The sequence below is a fragment of the Boleophthalmus pectinirostris genome, unplaced genomic scaffold, assembly GCF_026225935.1.
Source record: "Boleophthalmus pectinirostris isolate CB_2022bp ecotype Guang Dong unplaced genomic scaffold, ASM2622593v1 HiC_scaffold_12, whole genome shotgun sequence".
Taxonomy (NCBI): Eukaryota; Metazoa; Chordata; class Actinopteri; order Gobiiformes; family Gobiidae; genus Boleophthalmus; species Boleophthalmus pectinirostris.
In genome coordinates, this window is record NW_026571018.1 from 33464604 (window position 1) to 33489685 (window position 25082).

The window sequence follows — 25082 nt, forward strand, 5'->3', positions numbered from 1 at the left end:
CCAGGTCTGGAAAATGACATTTTCAATTTCCATGACTTTTGATGGATTTCCATGACTGTGGGAACCCTGCACTTTGTGATGTCATGAAGTGATAGTTTCAAGTTCAACACAGATTGGCAATTCCAGGGCTGAAATTACAAAGATTCAAGTGAAGGTGTATGGAGTTAAAACACACAGTGAAGCACTTCCTGTATTACCATAAGGTGACATCACAAAGTGGAACAGACTGTTCAACATTCAAAATTTTCTAAAAGACTATGGGAAAAATGAGTGGGACATTTACTTCCAGAACCAGAGCAGGACTGTCACTATAGGCTCTATTCACAATTACGTCACAAACCAGGAAGACGTTTGGAAAGATGCGATTCCAATTTCCGGCAAACTTTGTTCTAGGAAAAATGAAAACAATGAAAATGGCCCAGTTTTCTTCATCTTCATGTCATTGTAGTGCTACATTACGTTGGGCTCATCAAGAATTACAAGCATACTTCAGTTTTCATCATTTCCGCACTGACGCACAACTCCGAACGCACTGGATACATGCGATTAGAAGAGACAAGTCAAGATGAATTTGGCAGCACATACGTATGCAGTCTTCATTTTAATGCTTATTACATTTACTTTATTGGGTTTTATCTCAGTCGGTCGGAGAGCCCAGAGTCGGGAACTACACCGGAAGTGTCGTCTTGTGTTCTGGTTTGTGACGTAAGCGTAAACAGAGCCCCATTCGGAGTTTAAACACTTCCAGAAGAATTGGCAAAAACTGAAAATACAAAGTGACCAACTAATACAAGAATCACATTTAAGAACAGATCAGTTATACAGATCCAAACTACAGTTTTTATATCAAACGAGACAGAATATTTTGTTGTTTGTGGAAAAAAAAATATGGCACTTTTTAAATTTTTGTCTTTGAAGCCAAACCCTGAACTAACACCAACACAAAAACCTCAAACTCTGCAATTCACCGGCAAGAATAAAGACCCAAAATGTTTGCGCGACACTGGGTCAGAGATAAGACGGTACAAGACGAGATGTATCAGATCGCAAAAGAGATAAGGACACGAGATAAAGGACACGTTTACAGGCCAGTACGCTCGTGTCAAACAGAATCCTGATCTCGAGAAAGAGAAAAAAAACAAAAAACGACTGGACTGGCAACCGGCTTACACGCTGTATTATTCTCCGCTTTTTACAACCGCACACTCATTTTATCGACGGCGGATTCCATTACATCAACTAATGCACTGCTATATGACATCATGCTATGGTTAATCGACGGGCTCATAACGTAATTGGCTAAGTCGTCTTTTAGCCAAGTGCAATCAAATAAGAGTATGAATAAATGATGCAAGGATGATTCAAGAACAAACAAAGGCACAAAATGAAATATGGAAATAGATGAGTTTTGCAAAAGTCAGATCATGCACAAAAAAACATGGGATCTCTAGTTATGTCACGTCCATTAATGAATCCGTAGTCTTAGTCGATGGAATATATGAGTTGAAATCATTTTAATTTGAGTATAAAGGTAACAGCTGAAAGGAGAAGTAAGTGATTTAGTGAAAGAGATTTGTTAAATTAAATGATTCACGAGTTTAAAGGCTCCATTTTTGGCTAATTTCTGATCTGTTCTAATGTTGTTTTCTCATCACAAACAGACCTGGAGTTGTGTTTTGCTTCATTCACACATGTTTGACACACAACCCCTGCAAATTTTAGCCTGATTCATCAGCCGGTTTCACTTCGTAGAAACCGACTGACCACGCAGCATTAGGATTCGTTCGCTCAACGGTAGGCGGGTACTTTTTTTCATTTAACCAATCGCTGCTATTTGGTCGTGACGTATGTAATGCGCCTCTAACGGGGCTAACTGGTATATTAAGCTTTTTCCAAATCCCGTAGGAAGAAGGACAATAACGTCTTTCCCCTTGATAAAATTCACCGAACATTCTCTTTGTTCCGGCTTTAAATCCTCGATCTCGGGAATCGTTGCCAACACAGAATGTCTTGACTCTTCTCTGATTGGCTGGTACCCGGACTCACACTTCCAGGGTTTTTGCAAACCGTCTACTGTATTCTGATTCCTGACCTAGTCGCTGGAGAGAAATGAAATTGAACACACTTGAATAAATGAATGATAAATGAACACTCTGTTCCACCTTGTGATGTCATGTGGTAATACAGCATCAGTACAGTAATCCAAGCATTTTCTTGGAAGTATCAGTTGATTATTATGTCATTCACATCTGTTGGGCTGTACATGGGCTGGATTATAAGATCCATTGTATGTATATATAGATAGGTAGATGTGTATATAGTCTATTTCATAGTTGGGCGTATATATACAATGTTTATATGTATTCAGATATTCTACTATTTAATTTATTTTTCAATAATTTTACTACTACTACTACTACTACTACAATAAGGGGTCATATCGACTTGTCAAAACCTGATCCTGTCAGATCTCAGAAACTCAGGCCGGGCCTGATTAGTACTTGGATGGGAGACCACTGGGAAAATCAGATGTCACAGTAGGGTGCCAATCATAAAAAAACAACAACAAAAAAAACAACTGTTGATGTGTCCTTAGGCAAATCGATGGAGCAGATTGGCAGCCTCACTTATGTCAGTCTGCCCCAGGCAGCTTACACCACTGGATATGAAGTGAATGAATAATGTTCTGTAAATGTCTTTGAGCGTCCAAAAAAACGCTATATAAAACTGATGTAGTAGTAGTGGTGGTAGTAGTGGTGGTAGTAGTATTGGTAGTAGTACCACCACCTTTGTATTTTGGGTACACTGTTCCTTTATGACCTGTCACCCTTGGGTGCTTGCCACACCGTATTTAAGATGGCCACATGAGCTCTCTCTCCGTTTGCCTGATGAAGGCAAAAACATTGTCCTGTAGGTCCTAATAAATCTCACATTTTGCAAGTAAGACGGTGTGTGGGATTTTTCTCTATGTTCTTAGTAATTGAAGCAAAGTTCTCATTCTTTTATATGTGGACATACAGGAAGTGCTCCACTGTGTTTTTAAACTCCATACACCTTCACTAGACTCATTTAGATTTCTACTGAACTGAAGGTAAAAGGTAGTTTTTTTACTTGATAACTACCATATTGTGACATCACAAGGTGGAACAGAGCATTTGGAGCTTTGGAGATGTAGACAGACTAATAATAAAGAGTTACTCAAACATGTGTGAATGAAGCCAAATGCAACTCCAGGTCTGTTTTTTGAGTAGGTAACATGTAATAATTTGTTTCATAACTATTTTTTCCAACTTCAAATTCAATTCAAAATAAAAAAAAAAAAAAAAAAGTATTGTCAATTCTTCATGTGAAACATAGGAAGAATCTAAATTGTGTTTCTCTCTCCCAACTGTATAAAGAAATAATAAATGGAAAAGTCCAAGTGTTCTTCTTTGGGGAGACGCAGATTCGCAGAGTTATTTTTCTCATGAACACCTGTGTAGTTGTAGTCTTGTGAGTCATAAACACAAAGATACTTCATAGGTTTCGATCTTTCGCCACGGCCCCTTTTTAGTTTACTAGTCATCACCAGGCATATCTTTAGTCGACCAAGAATATCTACTGGTGTAACTGAGCTCTGGATTCTTCTGAGTTCTCTTCGCATTCATTATTTCACTGGGTTAAAAGATGTAGATGCAAAATATTATGCAAAATTGACTTTGTTGTAATGTTGTACCCTCATCAAAAACATGCCTGAAGTGGTTTTATGTCACCCATGCATGTTTTAGTGTTTAAGCGGTCTCTCCTATCCAAAGCTGAGCCCACAAGCCTACGTCACCCACGCTCCCACTCGAATATTCCCCATAAATATACACGAGCATGATACAAAACAATACACTACAACTACACAAACTTGAAGCGATGTGCAGTAGTTTCATTAGCAAAATGAACGCTAATTGTAAAGTGATAGTGTTTTAAAGGGGGGAGTGACTTAGCGTGGGAAGCAAGGGGAGAAAGAACTCAGAACATAAAAAAAAAAAAAAAAAAAAAAAAACTCAACAAGATGAAGACCCAGAACATCAAAAACTAAACAAAACTAAGGACTGAGAGCATCAAAAACTAAACTAAACTAAGGACTGAGAGCATCAAAAACTAAACTAAGCTAAACTAAACTAAACTAAGGACTCAGAACATCAAAAACTAAACTAAACTAAACTAAACTAAACTAAGGACTCAGAACATCAAAAACTAAACTTAATAAAAATAAACTAAGGACTGAGAGCATCAAAAACTAAACTAAGCTAAACTAAACTAAGGACTCAGAACATCAAAAACTAAACTTAATAAAAATAAACTAAGGACTCAGAACATCAAAAACTAAACTTAATAAAACTAAACTAAGGACTCAGAACATCAAAAACTAAACTTAATAAAAATAAACTAAGGACTCAGAACATCAAAAACTAAACTTAATAAAAATAAACTAAGGACTCAGAACATCAAAAACTAAACTTAATAAAAATAAACTAAGGACTCAGAACATCAAAAACTAAACTTAATAAAAACTAAACTAAGGACTCAGAACATCAAAAACTAAACTAAACTAAGGACTCAGAACATCAAAAACTAAACTAAACTAAACTAAGGACTCAGAACATCAAAAACTAAACTTAATAAAAATAAACTAAGGACTCAGAACATCAAAAACTAAAATAAACTAAACTAAGGACTCAGAACATCAAAAACTAAACTTAATAAAAAACTAAACTAAGGACTCAGAACATCAAAAACTAAACTAAACTAAACAAAACTAAGGACTCAGAACATCAAAAACTAAAATAAAACTAAACTAAGGACTCAGAACATCAAAACTAAAGTTAATAAAAACTAAACTAAGGACTCAGAACATCAAAAACTAAAATAAACTAAACTAAGGACTCAGAACATCAAAAACTAAACTAAACAAAATAAAACTAAAGACTCAGAACATCAAAAACTAAACTTAATAAAAATAAACTAAGGACTCAGAACATCAAAAACTAAACTTAATAAAACTAAACTAAGGACTCAGAACATCAAAACTAAACTTAATAAAAATAAACTAAGGACTCAGAACATCAAAAACTAAACTTAATAAAAAAATAAACTAAGGACTCAGAACATCAAAAACTAAACTTAATAAAAAATAAACTAAGGACTCAGAACATCAAAAACTAAACTTAATAAAAATAAACTAAGGACTCAGAACATCAAAAACTAAACTTAAAAAATAAACTAAGGACTCAGAACATCAAAAACTAAACTTAATAAAAATAAACTAAGGACTCAGAACATCAAAAACTAAACTTAATAAAACTAAACTAAGGACTCAGAACATCAAAAACTAAACTTAATAAAAACTAAACTAAGGACTCAGAACATCAAAAACTAAACTTAATAAAAATAAACTAAGGACTCAGAACATCAAAAACTAAACTTAATAAAAAACTAAACTAAGGACTCAGAACATCAAAAACTAAACTTAATAAAAATAAACTAAGGACTCAGAACATCAAAAACTAAACTTAATAAAAATAAACTAAGGACTCAGAACATCAAAAACTAAACTAAACTAAATTAAACGAAACTAAGGACTCAGAACATCAAAAACTAAACTAATAAAAAATAAACTAAGGACTCAGAACATCAAAAACTAAACTTAAAAAAACTAAACTAAGGACTCAGAACATCAAAAACTAAACTTAATAAAACTAAACTAAGAAAACATAAACTAAACTCAGAACAAAAAACTAAAAACTAAACTAAACAGAACATCAAAAACTAAAAAACTAAACTAAGGACTCAGAACTAAACTAAACTAAAACTCAAATAAAACTCAAAACTAACTAAACTAAAACTAATAAAAATAAACTAAGGAAGAACATCAAAAACTAAACTAAAATAAAACTAAGAACTAACTAAACAAAAACTAAACTCAAAAACTAAACTAAACTCAGAACATAAACAAAAACTAAAACTAAACTAAACTAAACTAAATTAAATGAAACGAAGGACTCAGAGCATCAAAAACTAAACTTAACATGATAAAGATGCCATTAATCTGCCTGGAATGTTCCACAGTATGCAATTAAACACTCTACCTTATATTTATTTAGTTACATGTCGTTTTACAGCTCAGAAATACCTAGAAAAAACTGCAACTTAGTCTGGTTTAGTCTCCATGGAGATTGAAGATAGAACGGTTTAATGCCATATTGCGAAACATTCCAGACAAAGCAATAATATCTCCATGGAGAAAAGCACTAGAAAAGTCACCCAATGCACTTTTAACACTTTTTTTTTCGGCAAATATAGCATTTTCAAAGCAATAAAAGGTAACACTGATGTAAATATGTTATGTGTTAGCAATTAATACCCCGTAGAAGTGTAATACTCCCTCCATAAGTACAACGTGTGTACAGTGAAACCTCAGCTCAGCATCACTCAGCAAAACGTACAGTGTGTGTGTGTATGTGTGTGTGTGTGTGTGTGTGCTCCTGATTCAACCTTATTAAGTCAAATAAAGATGCTGACAATGAACATCGCTCTTAATGGCCCATTAACAGAGCAGATATCTAATTCACTTTCATCAAGCTAAAGCAAGCAGAGAAAACGGGCCCATTGAACACTGGTTTTAGCAAATGTAGGCTGTAATTATGCAAATGTCATTAGCTCCGAGAAGTGTATGGAGACTGGAGCACGCCGCGCGCTGTCTGTAAAGCGTTTAGCGTATGATTTTCATAGATTTACTGACTCCAGACTCGGAAAAACAGCAATCAGACTGGTACAATACGTCAGCACCCGACTACAGCCTGTTTACACTGGCTCTTCAGTCTGATCATCTGCTAAAGGCACCGATTTTACTGACCTAAAGGTGCACTGTGTAACCTTTTCTTTGGGGGTCCATCACCTAATTGTTTCTCTGGATATTATTTATTTTTTGGTTGCTGTTATCATTATTGTAAGTGTACAAAGGGTACAGGAATTTTTTGTTGTATGTATTGGGGTGGGACGAGACAGAATTTTCACAGGATAAGACGAGACACAAGACGAGTCAAGACGAGACACAAGATAGGGTTCATGAGACGAGACGAGAGATAGACGGAGGAGAAACGCTTCTTTCTTACTTTAAACTAAGTTACGGATGAAGAAGGCCTAAAGATCTCTTTGCAGATCTTTTATAAACAAAGTTGAAGTGTGAAAAACACTGCATGCCTCACACTGTTCGCGGGTTAATTATAGCGAAAATCAAAGGTTTACTGTCTAAATCAGACTTGGAGAAACTTATCCATGCGTTTGTCTCCAGTAGGTTAGATACTGTAATGTTCTGCTCACTGGTCTCTCCAAACAAGCTGTGAGACGTTGCAGAACATCCAGAACGCTGCAGCTCGGGTCCTTACTCGAACTAGGAAGTACGAGCACATAAGTCCTGTGCTCAGGTCTCTGCACTGGCTCCTGTGCCTCAGAGAATAGACTTTAAAGCAGCTCTGCTTGTACAAGTCTCTCCATGGCCGAGCACCAAAGTCCATCTGTGACATGTTAGTGTCATATGAACCATCTCGCACTCTGAGGACCTCAGGGACCGGCCTCCTGCTGGTGCCCAGAGTCACGACTAAACAAGGGGAGTCAGCGTTTCAGGTTCATGCAGCTAAAACCTGGAACAGTCTGAACATGTGAGACAGACTCTTCTGTGACGCTGTTTAAATCCAGACTCAAAACATTTCTGTTTAACTGTGCATATAACTGAAAGGTTTTCATTCCGCACTCTTCTCTCCAATTTATGTCTCTCTTTTTTTATTTTAATCTTCACGATTATTTATGTTTTGATTTGTTTTTATTATGATTTTAATGTATTTCTTATTCTGTAAAGCACTTTGAATTACTTTGTGTACGAATTGTGCTATACAAATAAACTTGCCTTGCCTTGCCTAATTAGAAGGGGTACAACCCTTATTCCGACATACCACCACTCCGATAAACCCCCACCCCAACATTCCGTCATTCCAACACCTTTTATGTCGCCATTCTGACAACCTACTCATAATTTGTCACCTTTTTTGCCTTGTATACACCTTGTCTTCTCGCGTACGCCGCATGGGCCACACCTCTAAACCAGGACTAAAACCAGGACTAAAACCAGGTCTAAACCAGATCTAAACCAGGTCTAAACAGACTAAAACCAGGTCTAAACCAAGACTAAAACCAAGACTAAAACCAGACTAAACCAGACTAAAACCAGGTCTAAACCAGGACTAAACCAGAACTAAAACCAGGTCTAAACCAGATCTAAACCAGGTCTAAAGTCAGGACTAAAACCAGGTCTAAACCAAGACTAAAACCAAGACTAAAACCAAGACTAAACCATGACTAAAACCAGGTCTAAACCAGGAATAAACCAGGACTAAACCAGGGCTAAAGTCAGGACTAAAACCAGGTCTAAACCAAGACAAAAACCAGGACTAAACCAGGACTAAACCAGGTCTAAACGAGGACTAAACCATGCTGTGTGGATTGCGTCTCTTCCCAAACAAAATGCGCACCCTCACCTCCTTCCATGCTCCGTCCGCACTGCGCTTCCTACACCGCCAGCCTGTGAAAATATTGTCCCGAAAAGAGTGCCGCTGCAACTTAATAATTACCTTGTGTGTAAGAATGGCGGGAAAAAAAAAAAAAAAAAAAAAGCGAAAGTGCTGCCACTCCAACCAAGAGAAAAATATATAGGAGTGCAGGGACATCGCGCCTATATTATTTGGCAATCTTTTTCTACCAACTTTACCATTGATTATTGCCGTCAATATTCGTCCTGTCACTACGAAATAAAAACTGGGGCAGAGTTTAAAGTGTTCTCTCTGTGTGAAGGGGTCTTTTAGCTACAGCGACTCAAACATACGCGACTTTCCAAAGCTTGAGCGAGGCACGAAACCTTTTCATGCCCGTGCCAAAAGTAAAGACGGAGGAAAAATTCTTGCAAGATCGTTTTTCCCGTGTGCACGCGGCCTCAAGGCTATTTGATCTTGTGAGATCTCGTCCCATGCCTAGTATTTAATGCAAAGTTGACTGCCATGACAGTTATGCATGAAAAGGAATTGAACAACCAAGCTTGAAATAGATTATTGACTGATTAATTGATTGGAGATGTCATTGCTCTGCCTGGAATGTTCCACAATCTCTTTTTTTATATTTATTCAATTACCGGGGGTTTTAAATTTCAAAACTACTAACTACACTAGTGACTAACTGAAAGACTGCTGGTTAACACTACCCATCTTGTGACTAGAGGTGTGCAAAATATTGATATATCGTATCGTTTAATGTGATGATACAGTATCGATATTACGAGATGCTGTATCGATATATCGCCAAAAGTATTTTTTGGTATATATTTTTTTATTATTTTGTTACAGCTAAAAGCAACATATTTGACATTTTCACAGTTTTGATGATTAAAATGTTTGTGTTTCATATGAACTTTTGAAGAAGTGGTTTAACAAAGACTTTTAGTATCACATAGTGACGAGCAAATGAGTCGGAGCTCCGGAGCACATCTCGTTCTTTCTGAAACAAATTGCTCTGAAGCACTGCCTCGGAGCCGCTCACGTGACCGAAGTGTGGAAGTGTCGGTCCCTCCCCCTACTGCTTCACTCTGCATGTCAATCGCTTCAGTGTATCGAAGCGTTTCATTGGCTCAGCAAATGTTCCGCTCTGCGATTGGTTCAGAGTGTTCAGAGTGTTCAGCGCACTTCCGTGGTTTGACAAGCGCTAAACTGCTACAGTATAAAAGATGCACCAATATTTCTTAAAAATGTTGGGGAGTGAGGAGTATTGTGTGACGTTAGTGGTGATTTTGGCGACTTTTGGCATTTGTTTCATTTTCGATGGCATCTACAAGTGGAAAAAAGTGATCCATGGTTTGGGATCACTTTGATCTAATTCCACCTAACAAGGTAACACCTATTTTCTTATTTACAGGTTGTTGTTGTTGTTGTTGTCGTCTCTGCTGTCTCTGCACACAAGTACTGCCTTATTGTTAAATTTGTCCACTAGAGGTCAGTGTTTCTCCGAGGCCTCAGACACGTCGAACCATTTGAGACAATATTGGGACTGAGGTGTCAATGCTTCACGAGGCTCCATTCGCCCATCACTAGTATCACAGCCTTGATTTACCCTTTATCTTTTATTGAACCATATCAAATCGATTTGAAATATGTCGTATCGAATCATCAAATCGAGAGCTCACTGCATCGAGATATGTATCGTATCATGACTGATACCCAGCCCTAATTGTGACTAATTTTATGACATGTTTAAGCCTCTCACTTATTATAGTACCAAATAAACCACCTTTTTTCTGGTCAATTTATGGTAAAACAGAGCACAGATAGAGCAGTGCCTACAGTTAGCATCAAAAGAGGATATTGATGACATCAGCTGCAGAGTATCCATCACCACATTTCATAACTTTCATAGGCCAGAGCAGAGTTTGACGTCACTGTATTACTAACAACCACTATCAGGCTATAAGTGCACTTCCTGATTCTAGGACAAAGTTTGATTTATAATTAGATCCACACTGTACACACAAGACGTAGAAGCTGCACTTAAGAGTGGGTTATACTGTACTATATGGTAGATCTGTACTGAGCCAAGACACATTTAGGTCAAGTACGTGGGGAAAAAAACAAACAAACTTGGGTACAGGCTCTTAAAGTAGTAAAATTCTCCCATAAATCACCATGAAATTAAAATGCATTTCATCCTGTTTAGGTTTCAGACAGAACAATGTGGACATAAAACTAACATGGCATCTTTTTTGTATATTTGTACTTCGGCAAGCCATGACTAAATTCTGTTCCTATTTTTTTACAAAGTGGTATAGTTTTGCGGCATCTTCTTTGTCTTTGTTGTTTATTTTCTGATCAGTTTACCAGTAAAAAACACAGAAAATTAATAGCACACAAAGCAGAACAACACAGAATTTTTTTTTATTTTTTTCAGTAATTCCACTCACTGCTGGAAAACTAAACCAGATCTAAACTAGATCTAAACCAGGACTAAACCAGGACCAAACCAGGTCTAAACCCAGGTCTAAACTAGATCTAAACTAGATCTAAACCAGGTCTAAATCAGATCTAAACCAGGTCTAAACTAGATCTAAACTAGATCTAAACCAGGTCTAAAACCAGGTCTAAAACCAGGACTAAAACCAGGTCTAAAACCAGGTCTAAAACCAGGTCTAAAACCAGGACTAAAACCAGGTCTAAAACCAGGACCAAACTAGATCTTAACTAGATCTAAACCAGGTCTAAACCAGGACTAAACTAGATCTGAACTAGATCTAAAACAGGTCTAAAACCAGGATTAAAACCAGGTATAAAACCAGTTCTAAACCAGGTCTAAACCAGGACTAAACCAGGACTAAACTAGATCTGAACTAGATCTAAACCAGCTCTAAATCAGATCTAAACCAGGTATAAACTAGATCTAAACTAGATCTAAACCAGCTCTAAATCAGATCTAAACCAGGTCTAAACTAGATCTAAACTAGATCTAAACCAGGTCTAAAACCAGGTCTAAAACCAGGACTAAAACCAAGTCTAAAACCAGGTCTAAAACCAGGTCTAAAACCAGGTCTAAAACCAGGACTAAAACCAGGTCTAAAACCAGGACCAAACTAGATCTTAACTAGATCTAAACCAGGTCTAAACCAGGACTAAACTAGATCTGAACTAGATCTAAAACAGGTCTAAAACCAGGATTAAAACCAGGTATAAAACCAGGTCTAAACCAGGTCTAAACCAGGACTAAACCAGGACTAAACTAGATCTGAACTAGATCTAAAAGAGGTCTAAAACCAGGATTAAAACCAGGTATAAAACCAGGTCTAAACCAGGTCTAAACCAGGTCTAAACCAGGACTAAACCGGTTCTAAAACAGTTCTAAAACCAGAACTAAACCAGGTCTAAACCAGGTCTAAACTAGATCTAAACTAGATCTAAAACAGGTCTAAAACAGCATTTAACATGTTATAATATCCTAGTCCAGTAATCCAAAGTATTCAGATTAAGTTACTCACCTTAAATAACTTAATGGATTCTGTTACAAACTACTAAAGTAGCTGTTAACTTGAAAACTACTGCTTCATGACATCACAAGTTGGAACAAAGCATTTTGAGCTTTGGACATGTAGACACACTAATAATAAAGTTGTAGTTGAACATGTGTGAATGAAACAACACAACAACATTATAATATGACTTAAAGCTTACAAATTTACAGAGTCGATTGTACAACTCTTTAAAAATATACGTTGTTCTAGTTTTCACAAGAACAAAATCGGAATGACTATTGGTGGAAAAAGTCTGGCATTGATAAATATGTCTGTAAATGAAAAAAATAATAACTTATCCAAAGCTTTCAAACAGGAAGCAGTAGGGACTGAATCAACCACACGCTGACAGAGGAACCTCTCCATTAAAAAATCAAGTTGATCATTGACAATTATAAATGGCTGAATCTTGATCTTAATTAAAATGTGATTAATTACAGAGCTCTAATAGGAAAGCAGAGTGGCAGAAGATTGACTGAATGAACACAAAACAAATTAAAATCCAGCAAGTTAACCAATCTTGATATCAGAGTGTGACGATGTGAGGCAACTGCGTTTTAATTCCAGACACAAGTTGCTATAGTTTGTTTCTGGATCTTAAAATGTTCTTATTAACCCGCTTTAATATGATCTGTGTATCATTTATTCATTTGTTTTTCAATAGAAATAAAAAAAAAAAAGAAAGAAAGAAAATTAAATAACTTTTTTCTTCAGTATTTGTCTCCAAAACCAAAATGAAAAAAAAAAAAAAAAACGGATAATGATAAAATTTTTCAGTTTTCGATTTTGTGTTTAAATGAATATTGGAAAACGGATAATGGACGTTTCCCGTTTACGTGACTTAAACTGTGATGCCGGACTTTTGCACCACATACGGACTAAACCAGGACTGAGACCGGGAACAGGACCAGGACTGAGAACGGGATCAGACCGGGACTGAGACCGGGACTGAGACCGGGGCCAGACCAGAACTGAGACCAAGATTGAGACCGGGATCAGACCAAGATTGAGACCGGGAACAGGACCGGGACTGAGACCGGGACGGGACCAAACCAGACCAGGACCAGGCCGTGATAGAGACCGGGACTGAGACAAAGACCAGACTAGGACCAGACCAGAACTGAGACATAGACCAGACTGGGACTGAGACCGGGACTGAGGAGACCAGACAGAGACCAAGACCAGACTGGGACCGGACCGGGACTGAGACCGAGACCAGACAGGGACTGAGACCGGGACTGAGACAGAGATCAGACCAGGACCAGACCAGGACCAGACCAGGACCAGACCGGGACTGAGACAGAGACCAGACCAGGACCAGACCAGGACTGAGACCAGGACCAGACCAGGACCAGACCGGGACTGAGACAGAGACCAGACCAGGACCAGACCAGGACTGAGACCAGGACCAGACCAGGACTGAAACTGGCACCAGACCAGGACTGAAAACAGTTTAGTCCTGGTTTAGTCCTGTTTTAGTCCTGATTCAGTCCTGGTTCATTCTGTATGAGACACAAAAGTCCGGTATCGCAGTCACGGAAGTCACGTTTCCATTATTCATTTAAACACAAAATCGAAAACTGAAAAAATAAATAAATAAATACAATATATCTGTTTTTTCATTTTGGTTTTGGAGACAAATAATGAAGAAAATAGTTGTTTTTTCATTTACTTATTTTTGGTTTTATTTTGAAAAACAAATGAACTAATAATGATACACAGATTCTATAAGATCCTGGTGCTTTTATTTAACTATTTTGTCAGCAAATTCATTCCTATCCCTAATTTAAAACAACTCCAAATTTGCCTTGTAACCGCAAGCCTCGCTGAGCTTCATTTGACTGGAGCCCAACACTACGGGTGACGTCGCGCTCCCTCAGCCCATTTCTTTCTACAGTCAGTGGCTTGTACACGAGGGGCGGCGCTTTGTGAAAGAGTAAAAGAAGGCCAAGGAAGACCCACAAAAGAGGAGGAAGAGGAAGGGAGGGAGAAAGAAAGAAAGAAAGAAAGAAAGGGAGAAAGGGGGGTTGATAGAAAAGAAGAAGGGCTTGCGGCGTTTATGTCCTTTTTACAGCAAAAAACGCAAGGTACAAATTAGGCCACACTCAATTAAGTCACACAGAGAGAGAGAGATGGAAAGAGAAAGAGAAAGAAGGAGAGAGAAAGAGAGAGAGTCGTGCTCCAGGGACAGCGAGCTTTTAGAGCTGCTGTTGACAATGCAGCGAGCAGCGGTCTTAATGTACCAACCCAGTCTCTGCTTAAGCTACATTTCTCCAATAATAACCCAGAGAAACACAAAACCAAGGCTTTTCAATGACATTCTTAGATATGGAATGTGTTTTTTTTGGTTTTTTTTTATTCATTATATAAGTATAAGTGCACTTGAGATGCCAAAGGATTCAATAACAAACAGCATGCATAAGCAATTAAGGAAGCACCGATCCAGCTTTTTCACTTCAGATACCGATCTCGATAATAAGTCTTTAATGGGGTATAACGATATCTCTCACAAGTCTCACAATACGATATTGTCACGGTATGAACCTCACGGTACGATATTTATTGCGATATCGTGGGAAAGCTCACAATTAGAGATGTAACGATATCCAAATTGCTCAGTATGATATTTTCACGATATGCTTAAATGGCCCTGACAAGACTTAATCTAAAGAACTAAGACTTAAAAGTGCTTAGAGCTGTTATTTGTTCTTGTAGTCTGCACTGAAATGGAGCAAAGGATCATGGTCTATGTAGTTCATTCTGTCTTTTTTGCTATTCCTGCATCATAACTCTTAATGTAAGCAAAGAGACTTGTAATTCATTATATTATGATGGTCCACGATATTATTGTGAGAACTTTGACAATACGATATCATGATATTTTGGTTATTGTTACATCCCTAGTCTTTAAGTAGGGATGTAACACTAAACCGAAATATCATGATATCGTATTCTCAAAGGTTTCACAATAATATTGCAGACCATCACAAACAGCTAAAAAAAAACAGAGGGAACTCCATAGACCATGATCCTTTGCTCCATTTCAGTGCAGACTATATAAAGAAACTGTTATAAGCACTATGAAATCTTAGTTCTTTGGATTAAGTCCTGTCAATGCATTCTAACTCTCTCAGGCTCAAATTATGTTTTAGTAACAGGAAAAATCTAATATTTGGGGAAAATGATCATATGGGGTAGTAATATACAATCCTGACTTTTTTTTGAGAGAGACCTTCACATGCAATGTGTTCTGGGATGTTGCAGATTTGGTCCGGTGTGGTAAATTAACACTGAAGACTGAAAATGATATAAACGCTAACTTTATTTGTATGACACTTTTCACAACAATGAAAATAAAAAGCACAGTGTAACAGCTTTACAGTGGCAGAACAACATCACTTTTTCGTGTGGTGCTCCAAGAAACAATTTTTATCCTTAGTAAAGCACAAAAGTACTTTGCACTTCTGGCAGGCCGTTTGTGTGTAGCCATTCTTGCACAGTCTGCATCGTCCACGTTTATCAGCATGGATGGGAAAAAAGGCTCCTGAGTAAAAAAGGCTCATAAAATATGGATGCATGGAGTTAGTAGATAATTGGCATTTAGCTGTTGCAAATCTGCAACGCCTGCCTGGAGAGGGTTAAAAGGAAAAAGAAGCATATTCACAGTTTTGTTTGCCTCCACAAAATATCGCAATAAATATTGCACCGTGAAAATATCATACCGTGAGATTTGGATATCATTACATCCTTATATTTAAGTATCTGCCAATATCTGATATTAAGCGATGCCAGTTTACAGATCAAAAATGTCATTTCAAAACACTGTTAATGCAGTCGAATCAGTTTTGTAATAAGTTACGTGACTGCATCTCGCAAGTAACTACTGACTGATGTAGGACCAGGACATGTTTAGTAAAGAGTTCAACCAGGATATCGACCAAACCAATATTATTAAACCGATCCCTGATACTGTAAATTTTCCTTTATTTGGCACTGATATTCCACATCAGTATCAATATTGGTACATCCCTATTGGCAAGTGATACTTCACAGTTGATGTCGTCAACATTGCTGCAGGGTTGAAGCTAACTAGAGGCACTGCTCGGTCTGAAGCTCTGTTCCTCAAGTTAGACTTTAATCTGAGTTTTGTTTAACGCAGAAACAAAGGCCAAAAAGACTTTATTGGAATTACAACAACAGAGCTTGTTTGTGTGGTGTAAACAAGTCCCTTTCAGATCATATTACAGTCACAAGTTATAGTGTTAGGATCTGTGTCCCAGTCCTTCTTTTGAATTTCATTTAAGAACAAAAAATAATAAAATGGGAACAGTTTGCTATTTCATTATTCTGTTTTAGTGTCAAACAAAAAAACTGATTTCGACCTCAAGTTCCAGTATATAATTTAAAGTTTATTTCAAATAACACCAATCAAAAAAACAGTCTTAGTGCCCTTTTCAATTTTGATATTTTATTCTCTCTGGTTTATTTGCCCCGGAAGTTCTACTGTTTAGCGCGCCGTGTGAATTCAGTGTCAGCTGAACAAAGGAGAGTTTATTGCTGCTCCCTGTTTCTCGTCATGGAGTTCAACAATGACTTTTTAAGATGCAAAAGTAAACGCGTCGCTATAAAAGAAGACGACATGTTTGTTCACAAAACTGCAACGATTTTTCAGGTAAGTCCTTCGAGCTGCAGAACTTCAATAATAAATAAACCGTTTTCCCATTTTATTGTGTTTCAATCTTAATTGAAATTCACAAACCATTAGCCAACAGGTTTATTTTATTTTATTTTAATCTATTTATTTATTTATGTTTATTTTTTTATTTTATTTTTTATTTTATTTATTTATTTTTATGTATTTATTTTTTTATTGTGATGAACACTGCATTGATCACAGGCTTCTGAAAATGTATTTTTTAAATCTATTCTGTATTTTTTCTTGACATTTCAGACTGTTTTAAAACTTATTTGGCACTGCTTGCTCATACTAACTGTCGCCGTGGTAACGCCCGAACATTCCTCCATAGACATACATCCCGCTTCCCCCAGCATGATGCAACGACCAAAATGCTTCCATTCATTCCACGGCTGGTCAAAGTTGGAACCAATTTGTAAGTATCACATTAATGAGCCTCACTGCCTTGTTCTGAAAGTTTATAAAAAAGTACAAAAGTGCAAAAGTACAACAGGGCAACTCATGTTTTGTTTAAAATCTGTTGGAAACTTTATAAATATGAAAAGTTACGAGTTACAAATGTGCATTTTCAAGTGGTCAGTGTTCGTTTTGATTGAATATCTGTCTCTCTGTGGTGAAAATTAATGGAAAATTCACCAAAAGTATTTCCCCCCACTATTGAGTAGTGATGACAACAGCAAATAATCTACTCAAAAGCTCCAAAATGTCATGCTTTTACCAACACGTACTCTGACCGGTGGAACCTGCTAGAAGAGCTCTTGACATGTCACGAGCCTTTGCAACATCAGATAATATTTTGGTGCACTCAAAAAGGCTAATAAAAAAGTAAAACAATCTCAAAATCCACCAAATTTATACCAAAATTGATTTTTTTTTTTGGTTGGAGGTCCATCACCTGCTTGTCTCTATGGAGATGTCATTGCTTTGCTCTGCTTTGGTCTTTAAATATTATTGGTCTAAAGTGTAAAATTCCATCCAAAACTCAGCAATAAGCTCCAAACCTGAGATGAATGAATGTGGGGATGTGGGGGAACACTTACAATCCGTGTATCATTCGTTCATTCGTTTTTCAATATAAAACCAAAAATAAGAAAACGAAAAAACAACAGTTTTTTTCATTATTTGTCTCCAAAACCAAAATGAAAAAACGGATAACGATTCGTTTTTTCAGTTTTCGATTTTGTGTTTTAAATGAAGTATGGAAAAAACTGGATAACGGCCGTTTCCCGTTTACGTGTGACTTCCGTGACTGCGATGCCGGACTTTTGCACCGCATACGGACTGAACCGGGACTGATCCAGGTCCGAGACCAGACCGAGACCAGAGCGAGACTGAGACCGGGACCAGACCGGGACCAGAGCGGGACTGAGACCAGGACCGTTTTCTTATTTTTGGTTTTATATTGAAAAACGAATGAACAAATGATACACGGATTACTTACCAATGTACACTTCATCCATTGATCATATTACAGAAACGAGCTTTGCCAATCATCCATAAAGTTGTTTTTTTAGAACACACCCATAATCTTTTTATTCAATCCAAGCTCCTCAAAATTCCCGAACTTGTACAATATTATATACTGGTAATTTTATTCAGAGCTTGCAATAATTTACTACCGCGTAATATTCAAAGCTTATTCAAAATGAGAGAGAGAACTTATAATTTTAGAGGGTTTTCTTCTTCCCACTCATTTTTGGGCAAAATAGTAATAATAATAGTTTTTTTTTGTTTGTTTTTTGTTGTTCTTTTCATTTCTATTATGATTTCACTTATGTTATATGTTCCATTGTATATAAATGTAAATCTTTACTTGCCCAAAATAAATGCATAAATAAATAAAATAAAAAAATAATGCTTTTAACATTTACAGAGGTAGTATTTGAAAGTAAAAGTACATAGCAGAGGTGTAGTGGAAAAGGATGTTCTTGTTGTGAGCAGGTGATGTGTTCTGGACACCGTTTGGACAGAAGGGCTCAAGTTATTTCGAGCCCGTCTCAGTATTTGCCCGGACAAACACACACACTGTCAGAGATGGGATGGCAGTTGTGTTTTTTTTTCTTTTTCCTGTTATGTTTTCATTTATTCATTTTTTATACCACAACATGTCTCATCATGCTTTATACTATACTCATATTTTTGTTAATTATTGTACCTTCTTAAAGGACCCATATTACGCTATTTTTTGAGCTGTTATAATGTTGTTTCCTCATCAAAAACATCAAAAGTCTTAAAAAAAACAAAAACTATACCACAGGCTTCCATATGCGCCACAGTCCCCAACATATATCATAAATAAAAGAGCAACAGTGTGTATTTTTCACCTCTGAGACCTCTGCCAAGGCACTGCTCAGGCAATATCACAATGCTGACTGGTTACAGCAGCACAGTGTATTTTAAAGCATCTTAATCAGTGTTCTTGCTCTTGTCTCTATACCTGGTCTGGATCAGAGTCAACACACGTCAGACACTTTATTGCCATGACAACACCGTGGAAAATACAATATGGGTCCCAATGAGTGCGTATACATGCACATCAGTATCCCGGTTATGATCGGGATTTTTTGAGTATCCTGGTTTCTTCATGGTGCATGTAAACGCAGTAAATCAGTTTCAGTATCCTGGTTGTGGCAGTATCCCGGTTATTAGAAACCGGGTTACTGTAGCTGGTTTATTCCGATAGTAACCAGGATACTGTGGCATGTAAACGCAGTATCACGGTTACTGCAACATAAAGTTGAGTGCGCACGCGTCCAAAAGACAAACACTTTCCAGTCTTTTCACCACAACAGTAGCGACATAAATAAAGTGACCAACATAAATAAAGTGACCATACATGAGTGAAATAACTGTAAAATAAAGAGCTGCGCTAAACCTGCACACGTACAATCTGCACTCGTGTGATCACTGAAAAGCTAAAACATGAACTATCTCCTATACTGTATACGCACAGAACAGACTCACCATCATTAGCACCTCCTCTGTCACAGAAAGAGCACACATAATCCACAGAGTCGTGTCTTTTAGTCCAAAAGAAGCTGATCGCATCAGCAGCACAAGGAGCGAGTTGTTTTTATCGTCGCTAACAGTTTATGCTAATTAACCAAGTGGTCTTAAGTTTTGTTTCTGTAAAACGTAAACAAATGTGATCAGAGCTGAATTATATGATCAAACGGGCTGATGTGGCTCTATAGTGGTTATGATTTATATGTTGTAAAGTTGAGTTTATTTATGCAGAAGATTTAATGTGGGATTTAATTGTGGGAGATCTCATAGCTCCTCACCGCTGGTTAAACCTCCCGAGCTTCCTATGCACGGTTTGTATTTTTCTTGGTTTATTAAATTGAATTAAGTTAATTTTTGAGCTTGCACATTTGAAAGATTATGTCAAGAAACCGGGATACTCCATTTGATCATGTATACGGGGATATGAGTATCCCAGTTTCCCAGTGCGCATGTATACGCAGTAAACCGAAAACTGACATAACCGGGATATGGCTAATAACCGGGATACTGGTGTGCATGTATACGCACTCATTGACTTTTTGATCAAGATGATATGAAGAGTTATTGTACCAAGTTTCACTTTCTTCCATAAACAATATATTTTTCCATTAATGGGACATGTCAGGATCATTATACAATAGCATGGACACTTTGAGACATCAACATGGCAGCACAGTGCAAAATACAACCATGGCTCCAAGACTTTTTTGACCGGGATGACTTGAAGAGTCACTGTGCCAAATTTCACATTCTTCAGTGAAACTAACTAACTAACCAAGTTGTTTTATCTCTTTGAAAAGTAAGAACATTTCGAAAATTTTGCCATTAGGGTAACATGGGTGATTTCGCACATTGCCATGGCAGCCCAGTCAAATATACTATATGGCTGTCATTTACTTTTTTGATCAGGATGACATGAAGAGTCATTGTCCCAAATTTCACAGTATTCCATGATACTAGTCTTTTTGACATGAATGGGAAATTCTGGGATGACTTGCTGGGATTCTGCTGTTGATGCAGTTGGCGACCGAGAGGACGACAGTTGGCAAGACAGTTGACAGCGATCGTTACAAAAGCAATAGGTCGTTAGTTCCAAAATTTAGTTCGTTATTGTTTTTTCTGTCAGTGCGTAGTCGGCATGTTCATCCTCTGAAAACCACAGTTTGCCGAATTAACTCATTTCAACGATCAACCTGAGATGAAAAAATCCACTCTAGATGGGTTCGTATTTAAAAATGACCCATTTGGACGAGAATAAAAACAGCCCTCTATGTCTCTCTATTCAAACACACTCGCTCCCTCTCTTCCATCTCTCTTTCTGTCCCTTCCTCTCAGCTCCCCGGGCTAAAGCTCTAGTGGCAGTCAGTGTAGCGTGGCGTAATGTGAGCGAGTGTAACCTGCAAGAACTCAAGACACTGTCCAACTAAGCATACTCCCCATACTCCCCGTGCTCCACATACTCGAATTTACACCATTTATTTGCATCTCACACCAGCAGCAAGCAACAGCATATGAGCACATTATTATACAGAGATAGCGACTCTTTGGAAGAGCTCGTGGCGATTCAAACCAATTATTTGAACAGAGGAAAAAGTACTGTATTTATGCTAAGTTTGCACAAGTCAGATACACGGGGTCAGCTGGTGGGTGTGAGTCAAGAAATCTACTGTACTTATAAAAGTCATGAAAGCAAAGTCACTTCGAATTCAACTTTGCACAAACTCCCCGACTGTATACATTAGCACAAATAATAATAAATGTGAGGTAGAAATATGGCCTGAACAATTCTTGATGTGATTTTACCTGTGCATGAAAAGTTATGCTTTAGTTATTTCCTTAAAGTGTAACTTCTGTAAGGTGGAGAGGCAGCTACGTGCTTTTCTCTATGGAGATGTTATTTCTTTGCACGGAATGTTCCACAGTATGGCGTTAAACTGATCTGCCTTGCAAGTATTCAATTACAAGTGTTTTATAGCTCAAAAATACCTTGAAAAACATGAATTCTTACTAAGGCCGGGCATTCGATTAAATTTTCTTAATCAATCGTCGGGAGAATTAACGATCGATTATTGATTAATTATCATCACGTTTTTATATTAAAAGTATCATCATTATTATTACTATCCGCACTACTAATCTGCATAAATAAATTCAACTTTACGACATATAAACTGTAACCACTCTAGAGCCACATCAGCCCGTTTGACATTATGTGTTTAATGCAGCTTTGCGCAACTCTCACAGAAACAAAACTTAAAACCGCATGGCTAATTTGCATAAACTAAGCGAAGAAAAAAAAAAAACAGCTCTTGTGTGCTGATGCAGTTCAACTTCTGTCGGATTGAAGGACACGACTCAGTGGAATACAGGTTAGTGTGACCAAAATTGTCAAAACCAGGACACCGTACGGGGGGTGGGAGGTGGGGCCTCGTCATCGACATTGAGCGATTCTCACCTGGCAAAGCTTTTTCGTGTTTTTCGGTGTCCTGGTGAGCTTTTTCCCACTGAACACCGAAACATATGTGCTGCTTTGTACACTGTGCACATGGTCTCCCACTTGTCCTGACCAGAACAGAAAGCATGGAATTTCATCGTTAAATGCGCATTTGTGCTACGGCGTGTTGCAGACTGACCGACTGTTTGTGTCTGTGTCTGCTCGCTCCTTCTGAGAGCAGAGAGCTACATGTCTGGATCCCCGTTTGTCCCCGGACACGAATGTTTGGTCACCCTACGCTACGCACACCAACCTACATTCAGTTTGTCGATTAAAAATGAACATAATCGATGAAATTCTTAACGATCAATTATCAATTAATCATGCCCATCCCCATGGACAAGCTTCCTTCTCCATAGATCCGAACTGTAACTTTAAAAGTGCACTATATAACTTTTTGGTTGGGGGTCCGTCGCCTGCTTGTTTCTATGAAGATGTCATTGTTCTGCCTGGAAAATTTCAAAAATACCTAGAAAAACAGGCAGTCTGACAGTGAGCGGAGTCCCCTCTCCACAGATCTGACCTGTAACTTGGTCTGGTTTGGTCTCCATGAAGACAGATTTAAAGCCATTAATACTGTGAAACGTTCCAGACAAAGCAGTAACATCTTCATGGAGACAAACATTTGACAGACCACGAGAAAAGTTACACAATGCACCTTTCAAGGCTAAATTGTGATAACCGATTTTTATCTCCATACTGTATAATCTTCAAGACAAAGCAATTACATCTCCAGAGGGACAAGCAGGTGGCAAATCCTCCACCAGAAAAGTTACACAGTGCGCGTTTAAAGAAGACCTACTGTGTTTGTGTCTGCTGTAGTTATAATCTATGACACCCCTGGATCACTGTTATAATTTGCACATTTTCAATCCCAAATCCACTTCTTTCCACTTTAGAAAACCAACGGGAGCTGACATCGCTGTAAACACCTATGTGCAGTTTTGATTGCACGTTCTCTAAGCCTTTTACTTTCATTTTTTAACTGCACTATCTGAGTTTAGCAGATTAACGGCTAATGGCACAGAAGAAAGTTTGAATCTGTTCAGTTTACAGTTTGGGACCCTGAACCTTCTGCCTGATGCCATCAACTCAAACTGACTGTGAAGAACTTGGGTTGGGTTACTGGCCACCTTCCTGCCAAACTTCTTAACAGTCTCCTCAAAAATTTGCTGAAGTGAGCTGGGGGCCACACCCATTATTTTACCTGCTCTTTTAGGCTACGTTCAGACTGCAGGGCTTAATCGCTCAATTCCGATTTTTTGGTGAAATCTGATGTTTTTGCGAGGTCGTTCACATTTCCAATTAAATGTGACTTGTATGTGACTCCAGTGTGAACATTAAACAGCCCGAAAGTGTCCCTTATGTGCACTGGAGACACGATGACGTCAACCGCAGCGAGCGTGCTCTGTGTTTACGGAAGTTGTCCAAACATGGACGCGAGCATTGAGCACCTGGAGATTTTAAAGTTCCTCTCGTACCGGAGCCAGAACATGAACAACTTACTTGTTTTAAAGAGGAGATTGAGAAGGATAAAGACGAGGCTTTTGGCCGTGGTGTTTTGTGGGGCAGCGGCAGCGACGTCCGTTGAAAGGAACGTGTGGATGTGGAGACGTAGCCAAGAGTGGTGAGTGGTGATGTGCTTCGCTTCAGTGACACGGAGTTCATTAACAATTTTCGCCTACTTCAGTGCAGAATAGTGACGTTTGTGGCTTGTTGATAACGTGTAGGTTGGATGGATGCGCTTTAGCCATTGAGACTGAAGTCACATGTCAAAAGATCGGATATGTATCGGTTTCAGGAGCACATATCCAAGTGGCCTGGGTCGCATATGAAAAAAGTCTGATCTGTATCGTTCAGACTGTCATTAAAAGATCAGATACAGGTCACATAGAGGCCAAAAAATCTGATTTGGGTCACTTCAGGCTGCAGTCTGAACGCAGCCTTAGTCAAGGTAAAAATCTTGTGATTTAAGTTTGACTGACAGGTTACCAAACCATGTTGACACGCCATAACGTAAAATTGATTCCATACATGCGCTGTAAAACATCAACATTACATTTGATAGTTGCACATCTCGTTAGATTCATTTATTTAGTTATTTTCCTTTGTACCAAAATCTTCCCAGATCACCACAACAACACTGTTGGTTTAGACTATTTATGGCACACGCTCTTTTAGCACATTTATTCTGGTTTAATACTAGTATAAAGACAACACTGGCAATGTTTACATGCACACCAAAATTCTTATCATCATCACTATTGAAATGTCAAGTAAACGGTTCCATCTGATGTGAGAAATCTGATTTCTTTCACATTGTTCACACCTGTGCAGGTTTTGACAAGGAAAATTATGCAAAATAAAAAGTACAATGTAAAAACACCAAAAAAACACACCAAAAATCTGGTCTAAGTACTTACTGGTTAACCTGACTGTTCTAATTATCTGAAGTTTCTGGTTGTGTAAATAAAGGGACATCAGTATATTGGTTAGACAATACATTGAGCTGATATTTGGACTTTTTAGTGCATTGGGAATCTGCCTTAAATCTCCAGCATAGGCGGCTTTTCTGTTTTGGTCAGTCTGCTGGCTAAAAAATACACAAAGGTTTATCTTAAAACTATAATACGAAAAAAAAAAAAAAAAAAAGCTCCACAAAGCTTGACCACAAAGCTTTCTTAAAGGTTTGTGGTTAAAAAAGAGCTTGGTGAGTTTCTAGAAAATCTAAATCACATAATTTGGGGAAAATTGTCAAAATT

General features: G+C 37.8%; 1 protein-coding gene across 1 annotated transcript in view; it reads right to left on the reverse strand.

The window, feature by feature from the left end:
* Positions 1-25082, reverse strand: part of gabra6b (gamma-aminobutyric acid type A receptor subunit alpha6b) — a 73426-nt gene that overhangs the window by 35252 nt on the left and 13092 nt on the right. The window lies entirely within an intron of this gene.